The sequence below is a fragment of the Protopterus annectens genome, chromosome 7.part0 (genome assembly GCF_019279795.1).
Source record: "Protopterus annectens isolate FY-2018-M chromosome 7.part0, PAN1.0, whole genome shotgun sequence".
In the NCBI taxonomy this organism is placed as follows: Eukaryota; Metazoa; Chordata; order Ceratodontiformes; family Protopteridae; genus Protopterus; species Protopterus annectens.
In genome coordinates, this window is record NC_056739.1 from 711,628,583 (window position 1) to 711,653,097 (window position 24,515).

The following is a 24,515-nucleotide window of genomic DNA, read 5'->3' on the forward strand; positions in this document are numbered from 1 at the left end:
CAACATATTTAGGTGAAGGCCAATTGAGTTTATACTATACACTTAAAACATCTATGCCATTTAAGATGGCAAGTATCCTAATAGTTAAGCAAGCAGATATCCTACATGAATAACAGCACCTAAGATTATAGCTGAGATATAGGTTTAAAAGCAATGGAATTAGCTGTAAGCAGAGATAGTTAGTAGGGTGGAAGACAGGATTAGGGTGGTTGGAGTAGAGATATTAGTGAGGGCTGTTACAAGGGCAAGCCCAGTGCTCTTTTAGATGAGATTTAAGTACAGCTTTGAAGTGAGTACATGATGGTAAAGAGGTTATAGTATGAGGGAGGGTATTCCATAATTTTAATACTGAGTTGGAGAAGAGTGCTTCTCCAGCAGGGTTCTTGGCTCTGGTTACCTGTAATTGATTTTTGTTACTAGAGCGTAGTAGTCTGGTTGTATGATAGGGCTGGAGTAGATTTTGGAGGGATGGGAATTTTAGAGGATGATTTACTAGCTTGTGGGCGAGTGAGAGTTGGTACCACTGAATGAGGTGAGTGAGTTCTAGACAGCCAAGTTCAGTAAGTGAGGTGTAGTGGTGACTATGGCAGGCTGCACCAGTGGCAAACTTGGCAATTTTGTTGTAGCAAGTCTTGAGTTTATTTAATTCCCTTTGCCTTAGGTTAGTAAATATTGGAGAGGCGTAGAGTAGGGAGGAGATCAAGTGGGAATTTGCAAGTGATATCCTGGCCGTTTTGGTGAGGAATTGCCTATTTCTGTATAAAGTTCCTAGTTTTTTGTGTACTTTTTTATGGTTAAGGAAATGTGAATGTCAAACTTGAGGTTATTGTCAATCTCAACTCCTGGTAGTTTGGTGTGATTTGTTGGGGGGATAATGGTGTTATCAGTGGTTGTAATATTAAAGTGGGGGAAGATTAGATTGTGTTTAGTGGGTTGGAAGATGAGGAATTTAGTTTTGTTTGGATTAAGTATTAACTGTGCATCCGATAGCCAAGTTTCAATTGAGGAAAAGGCTTCTTGTGTGATCTTTTAAAGTTCAGGTAGGGATTAGGCTGAGCAGATGATGGTGGAATCATCTGCATACTGTATGAGAGAGGCATGTTTGGTGGCAGAGGTTAGATTGTTTGTGAAAATGGAGAAGAGTAAGGGTCCAAGGATGGATCCCTGGGGAACCACAACTGAGAAAGGGAGTTGGGGGGAATATAATTATGCCAAACAATGGATTTCTGACAGCCAGTCAGGTAGCTCTGAAACCAGTCTGACACAGATTGAGAAAAGGATAGGTTTATTGAGAACAGAGATGAGTTGTTTGTGTGAGACCATGTCAAATGCTTTAGATAGGTCTAGGAAAGTTGCAGAGGAGAAATACCCATTGTTTTTATGATGTAGGATAGTGTTAGTAAAAGAAGTAAGGCAGTTGGTTGTGCTGTGGTATGGCCAGAAGCCATGTTGACTGTTAGTAAGGAGGTAGTCTAGAACTTGAGTGAAGGCATCTCTCAAGTATTGTGGAGAGAGAATTGATATGGGCCGCTAACTGGTGAGTTCTGTGGAGGGGCCACCTTTGTGGAGGGGAATGATGTGGGATATTTTCCATAGTGAAGGGACATAGCATTCAGATAGAGATCGGTTGATCAAAACTGAGATTGGGTAGGCTAGGGCTTCAGCTGCAGTTTTTAGGAATTCACTGGGGGAGGTTGTCAGCTGCCAGTTTAGTGGGCTTTAGTTTTGACAAGAGTTTTTTTATGTTGGCAGTAGGAATAGGAGAAGAAGAGAAAGTAGTTGGCAGATTACTAGGTGCAGGTGGGGGGGGGTGGGAGGGAGGGGTTGTGTGTTATCTAGCTAGTGAGAGAACGGTTTGTGTGAAGTGTGTATTGAATGCGGTAGCAATATTTTCAGAGGAGTTCATTGTGTTTGGTAGAGGGGTACTGACTTCCCCTGGGTGGAGGATGGAGTTGACGGATAACCAGAATTGCTTGGGGTTGTACTGGATGGAGTTAAAGACAGACTGGTAAAATTGGATTTTGTCTTGTTTTATTAGTTTTTTTGACTCTGTTACATAATTCAAGGAATTTCTGTCTATCAGAGGGGTTTTTGGCTTTTGCGCCAGTGATTCCAGGCTCTATCTCGGATTGTCGTTACTGACATAGTTGCTTTTTACATAGATAATAGTCTTTCCCCAAACATCCAAAAACTCAAGGAGTGAAATAACAGGCTAATATTTAAGTACCACCAAATTATACTGAGCTAGCTGTAAAGACATTAACTTGCAACTACTTATCAGTGAAACATAGAAAGTGTTTATCAAACTCAGCCTGGAGTATTCCTTGAATGTCTGAAAGGTTGATGCTACCTTTAAGCAGGATCAGCTTTAAAAAGTACAACTTTGATATGCGATAGCTCAGAGGGAAGGTTAACCACATATAAAGAATGAGAAAAGTGCAAGGGATTGAGGCTTAAGGTACTCTACAAATGGGTGAAATGAAAGCTATGTACTTACCCATGATGCAGTTACAGAGGGGCATATCTGAAACCATAACAGTGTTGATTTGTGATTCACTGTACAACTGCTTAGAGAAGATTTACTTTGATTTATACTTTATTTTTTACCTCTGATTTTCAACGTTTGTTAGAAGAAAGGGACAGACTGCAGACAGGGAAATTTATTTTGATGTGAGTTTTTTTTTTCATCTCTCAGGGAATCGGGGACAAATCTCAACAGAATAAGGGATAAATCCAGAAATAATTAAGGACAATCCGGGACACTTAAAATACTAGTATCATTAACTTGAGACCAGGGTTGCCAGATGTCCCTATTTGAGTGAGACTGTCCTGGGATCAGCAGCCCGATCCCTAGTCCCGCACTGCCAGTTAAAATCCTGGCAAAACAGCCTCCGCTTTGTGTTTTTTTTTTTATTGGCCCATATGCCGGTATATGAGCCAATCAAAAAAAAAATCACAAAACGGAGCTACTTGTGTTTAATGCAGAACTGCCTGATGTTCCGCATTGAACAGAAGAGGATCCGTTTGGCAATTTGTTTGATTGGCTCATAAACTGGCATACAGGCCAATCCTTTTTTTTTTTTGTTTTGTCCCTACCTGGCCCGACAACCCTGCTTGAGACTGACAGAGTAAGAAAATGTGAATTAATATACATTTACTGAAGTTACAACTCTTTAACTACCATCATTATGTATTAAGTGTAATTCACTGCCTTTTTTCCAAAAGTCATCAGTTTAGATGGGATTAAGAGGGGCAGAGCTAAAATCTGAGTCAAAATCAGGGATAGATGAGACATATGAACGTCACTGTTTGTTAGAAAAAATGGAAATACTTTTGACAGGCAAACTCTAGGAATCCCAGTGGGCCTAGTCAGCTATAAATTCACATAGCCTGCAGACAGTATACTTTACAGCTTAACAGAAACATGCATTGTTGGTTTGCGATTTATTGACCAACTGGTTGGTAAGAGAAGATTTTAATTTGTATTTTTATTTTTACCTCTGAATGTCACTTTGTATTGGAAGAAATAGATCGATTGTAGACAGGAAGATTTACTTTGATTTATACTTTATTTTTTGCCTCTGATTTTCATTGCTATGTTGGAAGAAAGGAATAGATTTTAGGCAGGCAAACTCAGACCGCGCTCAGGTGCCTAGTCAGCTACGTATTCAAACAGACTGTCAATAGGGTACTCCAAAACTTATCTAAAACCATATGGTATTGGTTTGTGACTTACTGTACAACTGCTTGGTAAGAAAAGGTTTATTTTAATTTACATTTTATTTTTTTACCTCTAATTTTCATTGTTTGTAGAAAGAAAGGGGCAGACTACAGACAGGACGATCTACTTCAATTTTATTTTTTATCTCTAATTTTCACTGTTTGTTGGAAGAAAGGGATAGATTTTGGACAAGCAAACTCTAGCCATCACAAGGGACTTAGTCACTTACAAATTCACACAGACTGTAGACAGGACACTAGAGAATGTATGACACCATATAGTGATGGTTTGTGATTTAATTTGCAACTGCTTGCTAAGAGAAGATTTATTTTGATATATATTTTATTTTTTGTACCTTTGATTTTACTGCTACAATGTGATGCAGCTGCAAGCAACAGTGAGCAGAAGCTACCGCGTGTGATGTAAAGCACATTTAGCATTTTTGTCTGACTGGTATGCAGTACATCAGAGTGATGAATTTATGAATTACTTTGCCTTGTACACAGTTAGTTCTGTATCCTTTACAATTTAGTTGCATATTGTTTGCGTGATTTCCTCGTGCAATTTGACATAAATTAGTACTTTTTTTTTTAATTCTGTGGTCACTGATTTTGATTATTCATTTATTTTAAAATTCTTTAGTCATTTCTAGCTGAGAATGTTTTCCTTAAATGAGTATGCCATTAATGATTTGCTAAAGCGCAAGTATCTTACCCAGTGTACTAAATGTTATCCATGTACATATAAAGATAATACTTGATAACATTGGAAACCTGTGTTCCTCATGTTAAAAGTTGGACGATTTGCTTACTATTATTAGAAGTAAACCTAGACTTACTGATAAATGGACTTGTGCAATTAACACGGATTGAAAAACTCTAACATATGTTAATGACTAGGCTGATAAGTAATATTAGGCAAAGTGCAAATAGAGCACATTTAGAAAGGGAAGAATCCACTGTCAGTAAAGATCATTCAACCCCTATTAAACAAGATACTACTGATGACAACATAGGAATCCAGGATACAAGTATTCAACAATCTGAAGATTCAGAGCATACAGCAAAAAATTAAATTCACAACAACTAGGAAAACAAATACATGAACGTCTACAATGCAAAGGGAACATGTGATATAATTTAGATAAACAACTTCAGCTTTTGATACACACACAAAAAAGTTATGTACACACCATAATGTTGCATCTGTGTTGCCCTTTTTCATTCTTCCTTAAGAGATGGGTTTCAGATTCGACTTGGACGTTTTTCCAGATTTTCAGTTCCAACTCTCGAGCTCTTCCCTTTACCCATAATATCCTGCCAACCTAACATATCACAGATTGAGTCTGCTGGCCTCAGTAGACCATGGATAATACTTTAAAGAAACTAAAAAGGTATAGATTTAAATAACAGAACTGGAGCTCAAATAAAGAACAATAGTTCCCAAAACCAAAGTAATATCCCTTACGTCTGTGCAGGAGCAAAGGGAAGAGGGGGGAGGCGTGACAATAAGGAACAATGAAAACGGACAACATAGATATAACGTTATGGTGACTAGACAGCATTTTTGTCTGATGTTGTCAATTTCCATTCATTCTTCAACTGATGGGGAAGCATCCCCAGCTAGACGAACCTTGGGTGGTCCTCATGGAAGGATATTTCTGAGTACTGCAGAGCCAAAGGTAACTCTGTTCCTAGAAACCAAATACAATTTGCAATAAGTAATAAAAGTATGATCATGGGACCATGTGGCAGCTACACAAATGTCATCTATGGAAGTTCTTGATCAAAAGGTTGACGATAAAGCCACAGATTTTGTGGAATTAACTTTAGAGGGCTTAGGCAAGGACAATCCTACTTTACTATAAACAAAGGCCATGCAATGAGTTAACCTTTGGCTAGGGTAACTTCAGAAACTGGCATGTCCAGTCTGTTAGGTGAGAAGGACACAAAGAAATGGCCAGTCTTCCACAAATCTTTGGTCTGATGGAGATAAAACTGAAGTTGTCTATGCACATCCAAAAGGAGGAGCATGTACTCTCCCTTATTTAAGAAATTTGGAAAATAAACCGGGAGGTTACTGACCTGGTTGATATTAGACTCAGAAGCTAATTTAGACAGAAAAGTCTGGTTGGTCCAAATGGATACCCTGTCTTTGTGGAAAACCAGCTAAGAAGGTTTGGAAGAGAGAGCCTGGAGTTTGAATAATCGTCTTGCTGTTGTAATAGCAACTACAAAAATGGTTTTCCAAGACAAAAACTTCAAAGGTGTCTCGAACTGAAGTAGGATCCTTAACCAGAGGCCTAAGCAAGAAAGTGCCTTTGATAAATGTTTTGCATTATCTAGAAGAAGCTAAGGAACGATTATTTTCACCAATGTTAAATGTTTGAAATGGCTACCGACTGCACCTTAACAGTAGAAAAAGTAAGCCCTTCATTAAAAAATTGAAGCTAAAACCTCAAGAACAGCTAGCACAGGGGTAGAAAAATGGTCCAGATCTTTTTTAAGGGCCCAGAAGGCAAATCTCTTCCATTTACTTCTGTAAATTTTCCTCATAGAAGCCTTTTGAGAAGATATGATGGGCTGGGGGGATAGCCTGGGCCATCTAGCAATCAGTGAAACTGGAGAAAATATACGGTTAGATTGCGGCCTGTTATGTACAGATGAGTCAATCCTGTTGGGTGAGATAGGAGATCCAGATTGAGGTCCAGTATCCTGGATAGATGCAGAAGATGAAGCTACAGGAAAGGAAACCGAATTTGATGAGGCCAGAAAGGTGCTATGAGGATAACCATGCTCTTCAACTGGTATGCTTTCTGTAGAAACTTGGATAACTGGCAATGAGGAGTAAGCATAGAGAAGACTGGAGGGATAATCGTGGACTAGAGCATCTCTCAATGACTCCCCTGTCGGAGGAACCAAGGTGAAAAACCTGCTGCACTTGCTATTGAGGGAAGAAGGAAAAAGGTCACAACATGACTGGCCCCATTGATGGAAAATCCTCTACACCACTCTGACATTGAGAGACCGCTCATGAGACAACCGAATGGACGTGCTTAGTTTGTCTGCAATCATGCTGGCCTTCCCCAGTACTTGCATTGTTAAGAGAAGGAAGTAGGAAAACATCGCCCATTGCCACACTCTCACTGCTTCTCAACAAAGTGGGTAAGATCTGGTTCCTTCCTGTTTGCTGATGTACTAGACTACAGACATTCTGTCCGTCTGAATAGCAATCATCCTGGAAGGGAGAGTGGCTTGAAAGGCCTGCAATGCAAGGAGGATTGCTCTCATTTCCAGGACATTGACATGCGTCTTGGCCTCTTCTGGGGACCATGTATATTGGACTGTCCTTCCCAAGTAATGCTCACCCACCTCAGCTGGGAGGTGTATCTGGTCACCATGAGTGTAGGTAGGGAAAGAACAAAAGGATGGCCTTGAGAAACTTTGTCCGAGTGAAGCCACCAAAGAAGATATTTTCTGCAAGACTGAGTGATCTTGACTGGGATTAATAAAGGCTGGTGAAGAACAGACCACTTGGTGGAGAGAGTCCATTGCAGAATTCACAAAGGAAACATGGCTAAAGGGATTAGGGTGATTTTTGCTGTCATGGATCCCAGGGCTTGTAAGATTAGTCATCCTGGGACAGAATGATGCAAGATCACTGTTTTGACCTGTGATCTGAGTGCCTGAATTCATGTTGGGGGAAGAAAGGCTATATGATTGACGGTGTCCAGATGAGCACCTATGAACTCCAGAATCTGTGTAGGTGTGAGGTGTGATTTGATGTAATTGACTGTGATGCCTAGGTAATGACACAAATGGAGCAAGTAGTCTTTTGCATGTAGAAGATGATGTCTGGTTGGGGCAGTTAGGAGCCAATCATCTAGCTACAGAAACACTATGAATCCAAGCAATCTCCGGAGAGCTGCTGCTACAACCACCATGTACTTGGTGAAGACATTGGGGCTGAGGTGAAGCCAAAAGGCAGTGCTCTGAACTGGTAATGACTGGCTCCTAGCCAGAAGCATGGATATCTTCTGGAGCATCCATTCATTTTGTTGTGATAGTACACATTCTGAAGATCTATTGAGCACATCCAATCATCATTTCACAGGAGGGGCAAAATGGACTAACTGTGACCATCTGGAACTATGAATATTTCACATACTGGTTTAATTTGCTGAGATCCAGGATGGGTCTCATGTCACCTGTCTTTTTTGGCACTAAGAAGAATATTGAGTAGGTTATGGATCCTACCTGGTCTGGGAAGACCTTCTGGATAACACCTTTTTAAGCAGCTTTTCTACTTATAAGGCTGCTGCTTCCCTCTGACTGGGTGGAACATTAGGGATTCTTTTTATTTTTGAAGGGGGAACTTGGGAAAATGATATGATACAACCTCTGGATATAATTCTCTGCACCCAGCAATATTTTGTGATGGATGCCCAAAATTCTTGATGTAGAGATAACCCCCCCCCCAACTTCCTGCAGACAGCAACAATCAGGCAAACCTTTCAATAGTGCTGGTAGGGTTTTTCTCTGAGAAACAATCCCAGAAACCCTGGTTCTGTGGGGGCAGTGACTACCAATAGAGTTTCCCCTCTGCCTCTGGAAGAATTATCTCCTCATGAGTCTTGGAAAGGACCTTGGAACTTGTGGAACCACATCTTTTGAACTTCTAGCTGACTCCAGGAAAAGAGTCTCTGATGAGTAGAAAAACAGATCCTAATGGCAGACAAGGTCTTTCCCTCTTGTTCACTTCTGTACAGCATTTCTTCCACCCTTGGGCCAAATAAGGAAGATCCATCAAATGGAACATTAATGAATAAAGACGTAAAAAGCTCTGCAAAATAACATAGACACATCTTTTCAAGGATATGCCTGAATTGGCTGCCTGTGAGGTACCCTCTGCAGCATGGGATATCAACCACAGGGACTTGCTATAGACTGAAGAGTGGCCAGTTGTGTAGAGATTCTGTTTTGTTCCTCCACAGACATGGACCTGGAAAGAGATTTGGAGAGCTCCTTAGTTAAATCTTTTTGCAATCTTGTGAAGTGCGCCATGTAATTCAACAATCACAGAGCAAAGATCACTGAAGCACAAACTCACTTATTGAATCTGTCCAAGGCCCTAGACACCCTGTTATGGGGATGGAAAGACCAGCTCTGCAAGCTTTATCTTAGTGGCTGCTGCCAAAACCACAGCATCTAATGTGCCCCCTTACTCCAGTGTCCTCCGTACTTTGTGGGGGGGGGGGGTTAAATTTTGTCTGGGTACTTGAGGATGGGATCCACAGTATCTGGTTCCTTTCAAGTCCAGCTTGAGAAAAGATCTATAAGCTCATTAGCCAGTAGAATCACCCAAGATGTAGCCAGGCCAGACCTGAAAGCCTCCAAGAACACAGGCTCCACTTGGGATGAGATGTCAGATGTCCAAAGACCTTTTTGCATTAAGAGTTCAAGTATATCTTCAAAGAAGATGTCCTCGGGTGCAGATCTGTGGGACCCTTTCCCTTCATCGAAGTCTGTCTCTTCAGTGAAACATTCCTGAGGAGAATCTAAATTTCTCCTTTTACACATCTCTTTCAAGGAACCTCATCAGTGGGATGGTCTGGTGAGGTATTGGAAGTGACAGGGGAGTCCTCAGGGACTAAATGGAGAGTTGAATGGGCTGGCTGTCCCAGCAGGACAGAACAACGAGGCTCAGAACTAAGACCCGAAGGTGGTCTAGATATGTGATCCAAGGTGGGGCAAGGATGTCCTTTGTCTAGGTAAAGAGAAGGCCCTCTCCAAAATATCAAAGGCAGAAAGCCTTGGGGAGAATGAAACTGTCAGCACTGGAGCCAAAGTACCCTGTACCGACTACACCTGAATCTCTAGAGGCCCTCCACCAGAGGATGGGATTGGAACCAAGCTGTCCAGTGCCAAAGCCCCAAGGGGCAAGGATGGCTCCAATAATTTCAGAGTCAATCCCAGTCCCCCCCCCCACCAGATCTGGTGCGGAAGCTTTGGCTCCAAGAAACTTCCTGTTCTGAGAGTAGTCAGAGTCGAAAAGTGACAGATCTGATGAGGGATCTTGGATCTGAGGGTTCCAAAACCATGGGACAGATTGGAGAAGGAGAAATTAAGGGAGTATCAAGTGATGGGCATGCTCACGAATTCAATGGGAGACAGAGACAGAGAAAGGAAAGAGAAATGGATGCCGAGGTACCAACAATGGTACTCAAGAAAAATACCAAAGATTCAGTAGAAAGGAAAGGATAAAGACCTGACTATTACAAACTGAGAACTCCAAAAGTAAGGGAGGACAGATGAAGAAGCTCAAAGGATAGACTTACTGTGAAATAAAAGGAGAAAAATAACTACTTTATGGGGAAATAAAACACCAATAGCTTGAAAGAGAGTGGATCCACGTCTGAAGCAATTTTGTAACAAACAAGAGCGGAGGTATACTAGGCTGGCAGAGAATTGAACAGAAGAACCTCTTGCTGTGAGGGAACAATGCTAACTGTTGCATATTATTAGAAAAACTCAAAGCTGGATATACCCATATAAGTGGGAATAATAATCCCTCAAGAATATGATTCTTTCTATAATTTCTTTAACTGTTGATGCTCTCACAGACAAATACAAAAATGAAAGAGTTGTGAACTATATTAAAAATGTAGAGTTCAAATAGGTATGCTACAGGAGACATACTTGGAAAGAACTGAACATGTGAATTTGATAAAGAAAGTTTTCAGGATGGTTATTCAGTGAAATACCCGGGGCAAAGGAAGAGAGGAGTACTTGCATTAATTGCAAGAGGAGCTCCAATAGTAATAGAAGAGGAAAAATAAGACAATAATTTTAGATTTGTAGTACTAAGGGGCTACTGGCAAGGGAGGAGGATTACACTGGTATGTATTTCACTGAAAACTGCTATAATGGAGCTAAAAAATCTCTGGGAGAAATAATTGCCTTTCAGCAAGAAATATTACTTATAGGTAGGGAATGGAATTTGATTTCCAACAGTAAAATAGGTGTCTGGGGGCCCAAAAAGGGAAACATAACAAAGGAGGGGAGATTTTTAAAGACATTTATGAAAATATTGGCATGGAAGATGTGAATGCAGTACTAGGAATTCAAAGTACATTTATATATTATTCCCCAAGATACAAAAACTGGGCTAGGTTAGACAGAATTTACATTTCACAGGAACATTTGCATTTAATTGAAGGTCCTGATATGCACCTAATAACTACTTCAGATCATGCACCAATAACAACTAAAATAAAAGCAAAGCATAATGAAATAAAAATGAGACTGGCGCTTTCCCACTATCTCTTGAAGAGAGAGGAATTTAAGAAATGGGTAGTGGAATTATTCTGGCGCTATTAGAGAAAATAGAAAAATCTTCTGAAAATATATCTACAGAGTGGGATAAAATTAAAATGGAATTTAAAAATAGGGTGGAAATAAATGAAAGGGAGATATGGTTATGAATTAACAAGAAGTATTTATAGGGACTGAAATATTGAAGTATTGCAAAATAGGGGAAATCTCTCAGAACAAGAAGAGCAACTACAGAATGCTAAACAGAAAATAAGGGATTACATTGATAATATGCATGAGTTTTGAAAGACTGCTGTTAAGCAACTGTTTTTTTGATAACTCTAGAGCACAAAATTTTTTTCCACAACAACTCAGTCAAGGGAAAGTACAAAGGGCTGTCACCAAGCTTAGGGAGCCTATAACAAAGATGATAACAAGGAATCCTGTAGAAGTGTTAGAAATATTTCAGAAATTCTACGAAAGTCAGTATAAAGCAGAAAAATATGGAAATCAAAAAAGTACAAATGGAAAAGATTATGGAAGAATTAAATATGCCATGGCTAGAGGGGGAGAAGGCTCAATTACTAACAGTTAAGATAGGAAGAGATGAGATAAAAATGGTGATGTATAACCAATCTACAGGAAAATCCCCAGGAAGACATGGCATTCCTGTGGAAGTTTGGAAGCTATGAGAGGAAAAAACTGATAAAGATCTGGAAGGTTTTGTTTAGCAGTATTTTATGAGGAAGAGAAGTACCAACATCTTGATATAATGTGGTAATAGCTATAATACCTAGAGGGTAGATATTCATCAGATTCAGCTTCATATAGACCCATTTCAGTACTAAATCATGATTATAAAGTGCTTATGCCTATAATGGCTAAAAAATGGCAAAAGTAATGCCAAAACTGATAGCTATGGATCAATGTGATTTTGTGGAGGGGAGGCAAACATAACAGTGATGATCCAGAGGAAAGCAGAATGTAGGAAAATACCAATGTTCCTGGTGGGTCTTGATGCAGAGAAAGCATTTGAGACAGTAATATGGGATTTTATGAGCAGAGCAAAGGAAGCATTTGCATTCCCTGATAAAATTACAAGATTGATTAGCAGAATATATGAAGGATCAGAGGTGAAAATTGAAGTGGCTGGGGTCTTCTCTGATAATCTCTGCTTGAGCAGAGGAACCAGGCAGGAGTGTCATCTCTCCCCTTTATTATTTGCATTATATTTAGAACCATTTACAAAGAAAATAAGGGACTCAGAAATTCAAGGATATAATTGGTATTGCAGTCAAGAAAAGCTGTCTCTATTTGCAGATGACATTATTTTACACCTGACAAAACCAGAAAGGGACATTATAGTGCTGTGGAACATACTGAGACAGTTTCAAACCTTTTTGGGGTACAAAATTAATGAAGCTAAAACAAAAGCAATAGCGGTAAGTTATGTACCCACATACAAACTGGTTCAGCAATATCCATATTTACGGGGACATGATAAAATGGAAGTATTTAGGAGTATGGATTAAAAATGATACCGGTGTGGCAGCAAAGGATATGTGGGAAGAGACTGAAAAAAAGAAAATACAAAAACTGAGAAAATGGAAGCTCTGTTATATGGATATGGATAGTAAGATACAAGCAGTTAAAATGTTTTCAGTCCGTTTCATCTTATACACAGGTCAGGCATATTTTTAGCAACCAGAGCAGAAGTTATTAATAGCAATTAATAAAGAGCAGAATGATTTTATCTGGGAGAGGAAGACAGCAGGAGTCAAGTGGGATAAGCTCATTCTTCCAAAAGAACAGGACGGTTTGGGATTACCTGAGTTGAAAGATTATTTCAGAGCAACACAATTAAAGTTCCTATACATAGCACAAGCAGAAAACTATAATTCAAAGTGGAAAGAGATGATGATGAAATGGGGGGGGGGCTCAAGTAACAAAGAGAGACTGTAATTTGGATGCAGACCTTTAAGGAGAACAAAAATAATCATACAATATATTATATTCATCAATTAGCAGAAGGTCTTCCAAGAACAAAACCAACATAGGAGTGAAGAAAGGAGATTTTCCATATAGGGATGACTGCAATTAAGGATACAGACAATAGACAAGAGAGATGAGAATACACTGGAGAAAATGACAAAGGAACTAAGGTATTGGGAGCAAATAACTAGAGAGGGAAAGGTAACAGAATGGAAAGACACCAATAACTTATTTGGACTGCAGGCTAGAGATTGCCTTCTGTATCAAGGACTGATATTAGATATAGGCAAAGAGAATGAAATAGGGGGGTCCTAAATGAAAGACCAGCACTGGTAGAGTTTTTAGTAGAATCTAGAACAGAAGTTGCCATTAAGAAAGGAATAATTAGTAGAGCATATAAAATATTGCATGATAACTATTAAGAATCAGAGGTGTTTATGAAGGATTGGGAAGAGAGATTAGATAAGCAATTCACAAAGAAATAATGGAGGATATATATATATATATATATATATATATATATATATATATATATATATATATATATATATATATATGTGTCTCCCAAATATGCAACAAAATCTAGAAGATTTAGGATCTTTGCCTTGAAGTGTTTAAATAGATATTTTTATACCCCAAGCACATTTCAAAGAATTTTTCTTCAGGTAGACAGCAAATGTTGGAGGTATTACGGGGAATAAAGAGGTAACTGGGAACATATTTTCTGAAAGTGTAATGAGTGGGCAGACAAAGATTCCCTGAAGACTGCTTTGTTAGATATGCTGGGTGAGCAAATTGGAGTAAATAGGGAATTTTTTTGAGCTATGATACAGAATTGGAATTGCTTAGCTATAGTAAGGCCATGCCAAGTCTAATTATGGTGGCTGCCAAAAAAGCAATTACTAGAAAACGGAAATCAAAGTCAAACCAACTTTACTAGAAGTAGTGAAGATGGTAACGGAGATAAAACAAATGGAACTGGGATCTTTAGAAAAGGGCAGGGGCAAATTTTACAGGAAAAAATGGGAAATGTGGAATCAACACATGCAGAGGAGAAATGAAGTTTAAAAGAAGGCAGGATTTGAATAAGTTATCTAATGGTTGACCAACAGTGACTGGATATGTTAAAAGTGATGTATAATCTTTGCAGCTACAATTCTGTTGGCACGGTTTGGAATGCAGGACAACAAACTCACTGATAAAAACAACAAAGGCAGTGGTAATCTCCAAAACAAATTTATGTGAGCGCTTTCCTTTGTCCCAACCAGGAGGGCCGGCCTTGCCGCTACTTTACTGTACTTAAAGGTATTCACTCGCAAATTGAACCTTACTGTTTTATTTGGTATTAAATTTTACATCAAGACTTCAGTGTGTCCGGTATATTTAACCCTTTATTGAACACTACTGTTGCTATTTTTGAAAAAGTATGCGAACTGGACATTAGAAAAGTTCCTAATAAGACATTTAAACACAGGGACTATTTTAATATGTCTGTGGATGAGCACAATGCATTAGGACTTCTGAAAACACACACTTAGGGTTAAAGTTTTAAAACCTGATAAAGGTAGAAGTCTTATATTTATGAATAAATTTGATTACATTAATAGGATAGAAAAAATGTTAGAATCTTATGCTTATACACCTGTTTCTTTGAATGAATTTAATAGAGCATGTCAGTGTGTATTAGAAGTCAAATGATTTATTTATTGAATCTAGGACTGATGTAGATGTTTTTAATTATTTAAACATTGCTTCGCCCTTAACACCCGTCATGTTTGGCCTGCCTAAGATTCACAAGAATTTGAGAAATCCTCCATTTCGACCTATTGTAGATGGGAGAAAATGTATTACTTATGGCTGTGCTAAATATGCAGATTTCTTGTTAAAGAATTATCTGTACAGGGTACCACAAATTTGTCGTGATTCATGGGACTTTAAGGGACTAAACTCTCCCTCACTTTTGATGCTAGTTATAATTTCTTAACAATTGATGTTAAGGATTTACATACCGTTATTCCATAGGCCACTGGTATTGGATAGATTACGGAGTTCCTCCTAAAGAAGGGTGCACCTGGGGATCAAATTGATCTAACTGAATATTTATGGACATTATTTTGTCTAATAATTTCATTTTGTTTAATGGAGGTTGGCCATGGGCTCCCCTTGTGGGGGGAGCTTTGTTAATTGTGTAATGGCTTTTTGGGAGGAAGAATTACTATTTAAGAGCAGCCTGTGTCACAAGCGTGTACATTGGTACACAAGATTTCTGGATGATATTTGCATCATTTTTATGGGGGATTATAGTGAAGCCTTATGCTTTGTGAAATATATTTCTAGCTTTACTAGTTTCCTTGAATTCACGTTTGAATTTGGATCTGAAAACATATTTTATTTGGATGTCCACCTGGCAAAAGATAGACTAAATGCTGGGTACTTAGATCGAATATTTAGAAAGACCACCTACTCTAATACTTTAATTCATTTTGAGAGCTCCCACCCCCTGTATCAAAAGTGGGCTGTAGTAAAGGGGCAATTAGTTCAGGTTGGCAGAATGATAACATTAAACAGTGAATTTCTATCAGAATGTGAATTTTTAAAAAATAGGTTTCTGGCTAGAGCCTATCCGTTGAATTTTCTGGAGCCAATTATTAATGAAGTAGTGATGAAAAGAAAAAGGGGTTGGTTTAAACCTATATTAGAAGAAAAGACAGGGGGGCTTGCTGAGGGAGCAATGCACATTGTACGTGACAAAGTGATGCTCCATCCATCTAACAATGTTAATGAATTTTCTTTGAAATTTAGCACCCCTTTTTCATTAGATGCTGAAACATTGAGGCGTATTTTGTTTAAAAACTGGGCTGTTCTTTTAGACGACCCATTGATTCGACAAAGAATAACGGATACACATGGTGTAATTTTTAGACATGGAATCAATATCAAAAATATTTTGGAGAGAAAAGTTAATTTACCATCTAGTGGAACAGGGATGGTAAAATGTGGTAGGTGTACATTTTGCCAATATATTGAAGTAGCTAACAAATTCTGTATTGGTAATTGCACATATTTTATTAAAGGTAGATTTAATTGTGAGACAGCTGGTGTTGTTTATCTTGCCCAATGCCAAAACTGTACTGGATTCTACATAGGCAAAACTGAAAGACATTTAAAATAAAGAATTTATGAACACCAGTACAATATTGCTAAGCACAATAATTTAAATGCATTGGCAAAACATATAATAGAAAATAGTGGACACCAGTTTACCATTCTTATCATAGAGCAGGTCAATAGAGAAGTAAGGGGTGGTCCCTGGCACCTTCATTTGGAGGAATGAGAACTGTTCTGGCAACTTAAGCTTAATGCATATGCCTCCCTGGCCTCAATGAACAATGCTCTTTAAAATGTATTTTAAAATTGAAGGATCTGGAAAAGATGAATTTGCAGTCTTATACTACTTCTTTATGTTTTTATTATTTTTTAAATAGGGATTTGTGATAGTGAAATATTTGTGCTGTTGATTACTGAATGTTGATATCACTATTCCTTTAAGGTTTAATTAATGTATGCCATAGCCTAATTATTATTTAAACTGATTCTTTTTGTTACTGGTATTTGTCTGATGAAGTTCATGAATCGCATGTGAACGAAAATGCTCACATGAACTAGTTTTGGAGATTACCACTGCCTTTGTTGTTTTTATTAGTACAGTTTGGAATGTATAATGTTTGCAACTGAGACTGTGTCACTGTGGTTTATTTTTTTTATATAACTATATCATGGTCTATGTCATACATAATAACTTAAGAAAGATGTAAAAAAAGACGACATTGATATACAGACTGTATTTTACACAGCATACATCATGGACAGAAGTAGGTTAAAAATTTTGAGAGACAGCTACATGTACAAGACCCAGTAAAAAAAGTGCCCAATCCTGGTAGGCGCACTGGTGCCAGGACTGGACAAAATGATAGTGTAGAATCCTCAAGATATGGAAGCATTCCTACAATGGGGTATGCCAGGCCAAGTGGGAGGATGCCCCCCCAGTTGTAGAAGTGGTAGTCCACAAAAATTGCAAAAAAAACGATAGGTCAAAAAAGAGCCATAAAGACGATAGAATGGACTATTGAGTATAAGAAAGAAATTATGTATTGTTGCTATTAGGCAAGAATCCCAGAATTTCCAGAGAGAAGATGTATAAAAAGATTAAGAGAGAAATTAGACGAAAAAAATACTTGCATAAGAAAAACTGTCAGAAGCTTCAAATAAAAATTTGTGTTCATTACTACAACAGATTTATGAAAAACATTATATAAACCAAGAAACTTCAGGCCATTTGGAAAAATAAGCGACCGAGGAATTGCAAAAATATAAAGAACAAAATCTAGAGATTTTTGAAAGGTATGAAAAAGAAATATGGACACGAGGAAGAGAGATCTGATATGGTGCAATATTTATGCAAAGGAGAAAGTCAAATTAATCAATACAAAAAAGTAGCCAACAAAAAAGCAGCCAAAAAGATATTTGGAGAAATACAGGCAAAGGCATCCAGACATGGAAAATTTCACAATACAAAAATTAAAATCACAGAGGGAATGCAGAACAGATTAGTAAACTAGAAGTTAAAAGAGTAGAAGCTGAAGTTACGTAATAGCTGAGAAGTGAAGGATTTAGTGTAGAAAGTCTAATGCAGGTTATATCACAGCATGATGGAACAGTAAGTCCCTCAAGTACGGAGAAACAGAAGGAGCAGGAGATATCTGAAGAACAGCTACGGGCATGGGAAAGAGAGAGATTAAATGTGCTGCAAAATGTATGCAAAGGAGAAAACAAATCTAATCAGACGAAAGCATCCAGATATGGAAAATTTTACAATACAAAAAAGAAAAAGAGGGAAAAGCAGAAAACAGGATTAGTAATGGAGATGTTAAAGAAATAGAAACTGAAGTTATGGATTACTTGTGAAGTGAAGGATTTGGTGTACAAATCTAACTGGCAGCATCACAGCAGGACAGAGCAAATGGATCCCCAAATTAAGGAGAAACCACTGAAGTGGGAAACATTTGATCAGTTGCCATATGAAAATACTTTGGAGCCTTCCGCAGGAAACCAGTACTGAAGTTCAGTTGGACTTGCACAGCAAAGGAAGGAAGAGGAAACTGTGGCAACTCTGATATAGTCAATGTTGTGGAGTGATAGGCCAGTGAGTTCCCATATGAAAGAGCAATGGATGACACAGGATGAAACTGAAGAGAATGTGGCACTGGAAGATGCGCTGGAGCTTTCTATAGACTGCCCGCAGGAAATGAAGAACAAAGAATATATTCTCAGTTTGGAAGAAAATGATCTGAGAGAAGAGTTGCTTGATTTAATACAGGTGGACAGGCATATTAAGATCAATGAAAGAAATAGACTACAGAAAGCCAATAAAACCTCAAAAGCTAGACGTTTGGTAAGACAAATGAATGCAGTAATTAGGACTGCTCAGAGATTCATGCGATATAACAGAATCAAATAGAATATATTACTGTGCAGCTAAATTAATAACAGATAAAGTCTTACCACAAAAACACAGGGCAGTAAGGGAAAAGAAGGGGAGAAATCAAATGCCATCATGGAAGTATCGAATAGAGAAAACTATAACGCAATTAAGCTAAGAAGTGTACAGAAGAGGGAACGGATCAACAAAAATACTCAAAGACAGACGTGATAAAAGCAATGTACAGTATCAGAACAGATCAGGATACATGGTGTACTTTCGCAAATAAAGTAAAAATATCAACACAGGCAAAAAAATTAGAAGATATGCAGATAAATATAAAGGAAAATATAAAATAAGCAATTTATGACCCCAAAAAGTTTTAGAGAATTGGCAAACAAGATAAAAGGAATTGAAATAACATCAAAAAAAGAATAAATACATACATTTTGGAGCAGTACCTATGAAGATCCTGTGGAACATAAAGATGCTAAACGGATAAAAAAAGCAAAAAAAAGAATAAGAAATTCAAATGTACAGGATATGAAACGGGATGAAGTTAAGAAAAGCTCCTAATTGGAAAACCCCAGGCCTAAATGCAGAACTCAACTTCTAGCTAAAAATATTAACATCTTTACATGAAGATTTAGCCATGAGTAAGAACTATTTATATGTGCACTCTGAAGAGACAACAACCTGGTTAACAACAGGAAAAACAATACTCCTACTTAACAGCGAATCTCCAAGCTATCCTAAAAACTACAGACTAATAACTTGCCTTCCGGGAACATATAAACTATATACTGGAATTGATGATGACAGAGTTTATAGTCAATTAAAAGAAAACTCAACCATGGGAAAAGAAACAAAAGAAAGTCATATGGAACAAACGATCATTTGTTGTTAAATAAAGTCATTATGGAGAACTGTCAAAAGGAAAATAATATAAGTATGGCATGGACAGATTACAAGAAAACATCAGACAGTATCCCACATTCATGGATAAAAGAGTGCTTAAAAATGTATAAAATGCACCCTACAATGATCAATTACATTGCTGTGACCATAAAACAGTGGCAAACCACTATGCAGTTGAGCCATGATAAAGGACAAATTATTATTCCAGGGATAAAAATTCAAAGGGGGATATTCTAAGGTGACTCTGTCACCACTGCTCTTCTGTCTTGCCCTTAACCCATTAAGCTGTCTATTTAACAGATTAGGGCATGGCTACAATTTGGCTCCCAAAAATGAACAAAGTGTAAAGACTTATTGTCTTTTTGTGGATGATATAAAACTGTATAGTATGAATATAAGTATGTATATACATATCTGCTGACCTCACAAGATCTAAATGTAGTGAAAGTTTTAAAACATGAGGAGAACAAGTCTAAGACAACTTCCCTTAGTTTAGCAGAGGCATATCTGTGTCAAGTGGGAATGGAAATCAAACCAGACCAGAAGTAGATAAAAATCAGGGAGCAATTGCATGCGCCAAAAAAACAAAAGAAAGAATATAAGGTGAAGGATCATATGAGAAGGCAAGAAATGTGGAAAATGCATAAATATAGTTGCAAGTATAGAAAACTCTTGGAACAACCTCATGTTAACCAAGAACGAACAAAGGAATGGTTAAAGAGAGGTGAATTTAAACCAAAAGATGAAAGGTTAATATTGGAAACCCAAGATAGTGGACTACGTACACATTGGTTTACAAAGTCCATTGAACATGTAGGAGAAACAGAGAAATGTAGGTTTTGTAATATGGGTTTGGAAACAGTTGCACATCTCGTTACTGGTTGTGATATACTAATGGCAGAATGATGGTATACTAAAAGGCATAATAATATGGCAAGACTGTTGCCTTGGGGACTGTGTAAACATTATAATATTGAAACAGCTAAAAGACACTGGAAACATGAGTCATAAAGCTTATAGAAAATCATGAAGTTTATATCACATGGGATCACCCATTACAAACAGTTAAAAAAAAATAGATGTGAGAAAACCAGATGTAGTAGTCCATCAAAAGAAGACAAAAATAGAAGTTATGTTCTTACCATAACGTTCCATGTTAGTTGTCTTCTTCTCGCCTTCTTCTTGCTGGATGGGTTCGGAGCCGATCCTCGGCTCCGACTCAGCCACTCTAAAAGCTCGAGAGTTGGTTCCACCGGCTCGAGGCTCCCCCTATATCCCACAATGCTAGGCATGAGTTACCTCAGATCTCGTTTGTAAGCTAGGCACTGCCTATAATAGTAGTAAAATAACTAGTAACAAAGTCCACCTCTATAAACAAGGGAGAAGAGAAGGGTGACCTACATCCTGATCGAGGAAATATGCACAGCAGAGCATATACCTAAAGTAAAGAGGTGGTAGAAAGAGAGGTCACAATCAAAACTCCTCTAGGTCTGTCCAGGCCAGGGGGAAGGAGGGTGGGACGCAAGAAGAAGGCGAGAAGAAGACAACTAACATGGAACGTTATGGTAAGAACATAACTTCTATATGTTAAGTTGTCTATCTCGCCTTCATTCTTGCTGGATGGGACCGCGTCCCTAGCACCTTGTCCCGGGTGGCCTAACGGAACAGACTCTTGAGAACAGTGGAACCAAAGTTAGCTCTATGTCTAGAGGCTAAATCCAACTTATAATGAGAATTAAAGAACTGAGAACTAAATTTAGGTCCCAAGGAGGAGGAGGATTTCTTACCGGAGGTCTGAGTAGAAAAACTCCCTTCAAAAAGGCTTTGCAAAGCTTGTGGGACATGATGGCAGAATCTGAAATGCCCACATGAAAGTTAGAAATAGCTGCCAATTGAACTTTAAGAGTAGAAGGAGATGAACCTGCATGGAAGAGTTCAGCTAGAAAATCAAGGACCATTTGGATGGAAGCAGTGAAAGGATCTATGTCCCTTCCTTGAGCCCAATAGGCGAAACGTTTCCACTTACTCAAATAAATCTTTAGAGTGGAAGATTTATGGGAAGCTATCAAAATATCTCGAACAGAGTGAGATATTTGAGGAAGCCTGGCTAAAGTTGGAATTGGAGGAACCAAGCAGTGAGGTTCAGAGAGGGAAGGGAGCGATGAAACTGACCCGACTGATGGATCAAAAGATCTGGAACTAGGTCCAGATGCCAAGGTCGCTCCAACAGAAACTGATGTAGAAAGGGGAACCAAACCTGTTGAGGCCAGTACGGAGCAATGAGGATCAATGAAGCCTTCTGAGCGATAGCTTTCTGTATTACTTGAGAGATTAGTGGGAAGGGGGGAAATGCATACAGAAGTCCCCGGGGCCAAACTTGGACTAGAGCGTCTCTGCTGGGTTGGCCTGGTAACGGGAATAGGGTGAAAAAATCTCTGCACTTGCTGTTTTGGGGAGTAGCAAAAAGGTCGCAGCAAGGCTGGCCCCACTTGAGAAAAATTTCTCTCACAACAGAGTCTTTCAGAGACCACTCGTGAGGCATGAGGATAGCTCTGCTCAACTTGTCCGCGATTTGATTGGACTTCCCGGGGATGTGCGTTGCTATCAGAAAACGCTGAGAAGAAATCGCCCATTGCCACAGTCTGAGTGCTTCTCGACACAGGGGGTAGGACCTGGTTCCGCCTTGTTTGTTGATATACCACACTACGGACATATTGTCCGTCTGGATTGCTATCGTTCCCAAGGGAAGAGAGTCTTGAAGGGCTTGCAACGCTAAAAGCACTGCTCTCATCTCTAGAACATTTATGTGCAAGTGGCATTCGCCTGGTTGCCATGTGCCCTGGACAGTTCTGCCCTGATAATGCCCCCCCCACCCGATCAGGGAGGCGTCCGTTGTCAGAGTAGCAACCGGAGGGGAAGGAACAAAGGGTCTTCCCAATAAGAGCTGAGGGGAAGACATCCACCACAGAAGATGATTTCTGCATGTTTGCGTGATTATAATGGTGTGAGACATTGGAAGTTGCTGGTACGACCATTGCGTGAAGAGCATCCATTGAAGGATTCTCATGTGGAATCTGGCTAATGGAAGCAGAGGTATGGCAGCCGCCATAATCCCCAACACTTTCAGAACTAACCTGGCTTTGATTCTGTTGCTGCTGAAGAAGAGCGAGACCATTTTGTGTATGTCTGTTATTCTCTGATCTGTTAGTCTCGCAGACATGTTGATTGTGTCTAGATTTGCCTATGAAGGTAATAGTACGACAAGGCGACAAAACAGACTTTTCAAATTTATTGAAATGCCTAAATTTCGGCAAGCGAAAGGTGTAGTCCCTGGCCATTAGAAGAAGATGCTTGGTGGGGGCTGTAAGGAGCCAGTCGTCCAAATATGGAAACACCTGGAATCCTTGTCATCTCAGGTGAGAAGCTACCACTGCCATGCATTTGGTAAACACCGGGGCAGTGGTGAGACCAAAGGGCAGGGCCCTGAATTGAAAATGACTGGTTCCCAGCCTGAAGCGGAGGAATCTTCTGGAGCGTCTCTTCATTTTTATGTGATAGTACGCATCCTGAAGATCTATAGAGCACATCCAGCTTCCCTTTCCCAAAAGGGGAAGGATGGACTGCAGCGTGACCATCCGAAATCTTGTTTTCTTGACTGACTTGTTCAAGATACTGAGATCCAAAATTGGTCTCCAGTCCCCTGTTTTCTTTGGAACTAAAAAGAACCTGGAGTAGATTCCGGATCCTTGCTGGTCTGCTGGAACTGGCTGAATTGCTCTTTTTGCAAGCAGCTTTGAAATTTCCAAAGCTGCAAGATCCCTTTGAGCGGGTGGAACATCTGGAAGGGATTTTTTTGATTGGTTTGGAATGCGAAAGAAGGGAATGGAATAGCCCTCGGAAATGATGGACTGTACCCATTTGTCTTGAGTCAGAGATAGCCAGGCTTTTGGGTACTGTGACAATCTTCCCCCGACTGCCTCCGAAGGTAGGCAGTCGGGCAACACCTCAGGGATGCTGAAAGGGCTCATCAGAGAAGACTTCCCGATTGCCCTGGTTCTGCGGACCCCCCCCTGCCTCTATTGCGACGTCTACCATTGTTGTTCCCCCCTCTGCCTCTGGCGGGGAACCGACTTTGTGCGTCAGGCGAAGTCCCTTGAGATTGTTTACGGAACCACATTTTCCCACTTTTCTGGCCTTTGGGGTAAGGCCTAGAAGGAGTAGAAAAACGGACTCCGACGGCAAAAAGAGTCTTGCCATCTGTCTCGCACCTAGTCAAGGTTTCTTTCACTTGAGGACCAAAAAGAGATGATCCATCAAACGGGGAATTAGTGAAAGACGTTTTAAAGGGGTCCGCAAAGTTGCATAACCGCATCCAGGCGTGCCTGATTAAGGCCACACCTGTCCCTGCGGCCCTGCTCGCTCCATCAGCCGCATAAGAAAGGAGGCGCATGGAGGAGTTAGCTATGGAGTTCAGGGTAGCCAGCTGAGTGTTCATCTTGTCCTGAAAACCCGCAGCTGTAGGATCCTTCAACATATCACTCGCTTCCTTGATCAAGTCCCTTTGAAGACGAGTAAAATGGCATAGGTAGTTCAGCTTAACGCATTGCAAAGGTCGCTGACGAGAACATCCGCTTCCGCACCTGTCCATAGACCTGGATTCCTTGTTAGGTGGATGGACAGGCACCGAAGGATCAGCTAGTTCCTTCTTGGTGGCAGCAGCTACCACCATAGCATCCACAGAAACACCTTTTGTGAGAAATTGCTTGTCAGTTGGTGCTGTTATAAATTTGGAGGGTCTCCTGGGGGTAGGGTCCACTGAATCAGGAGCCGTCCAGGCCTTCTTTGCAACCACATGCATGAGGGGATCAAAGGGGGGGGACACCCAGGAGGTGGAAGGGCGACAGCCAAACACCTCAAGATACACAGATTCATCCTCCGAAGGGTTAAGGGCTGGCCAATTTCCCCTCTGTTTCAGGATCTCTAGAATGTCTGCGAAAGAGACATCTTCAGAAGGGGAACGGGGAACCCTCGGAATCCTCTAAATCTGTGTCAGAAGTGACAGACTCAGGTGAGTCTAAGTGCTTCCTCTTAC

At 39.6% G+C, this 24,515-nt stretch overlaps 1 protein-coding gene across 1 annotated transcript in view; it reads right to left on the reverse strand.

Moving 5' to 3' along the window:
• Nucleotides 1-24,515, reverse strand: part of LOC122806647 (paired amphipathic helix protein Sin3a-like) — a 1,669,103-nt gene that overhangs the window by 287,003 nt on the left and 1,357,585 nt on the right. The window lies entirely within an intron of this gene.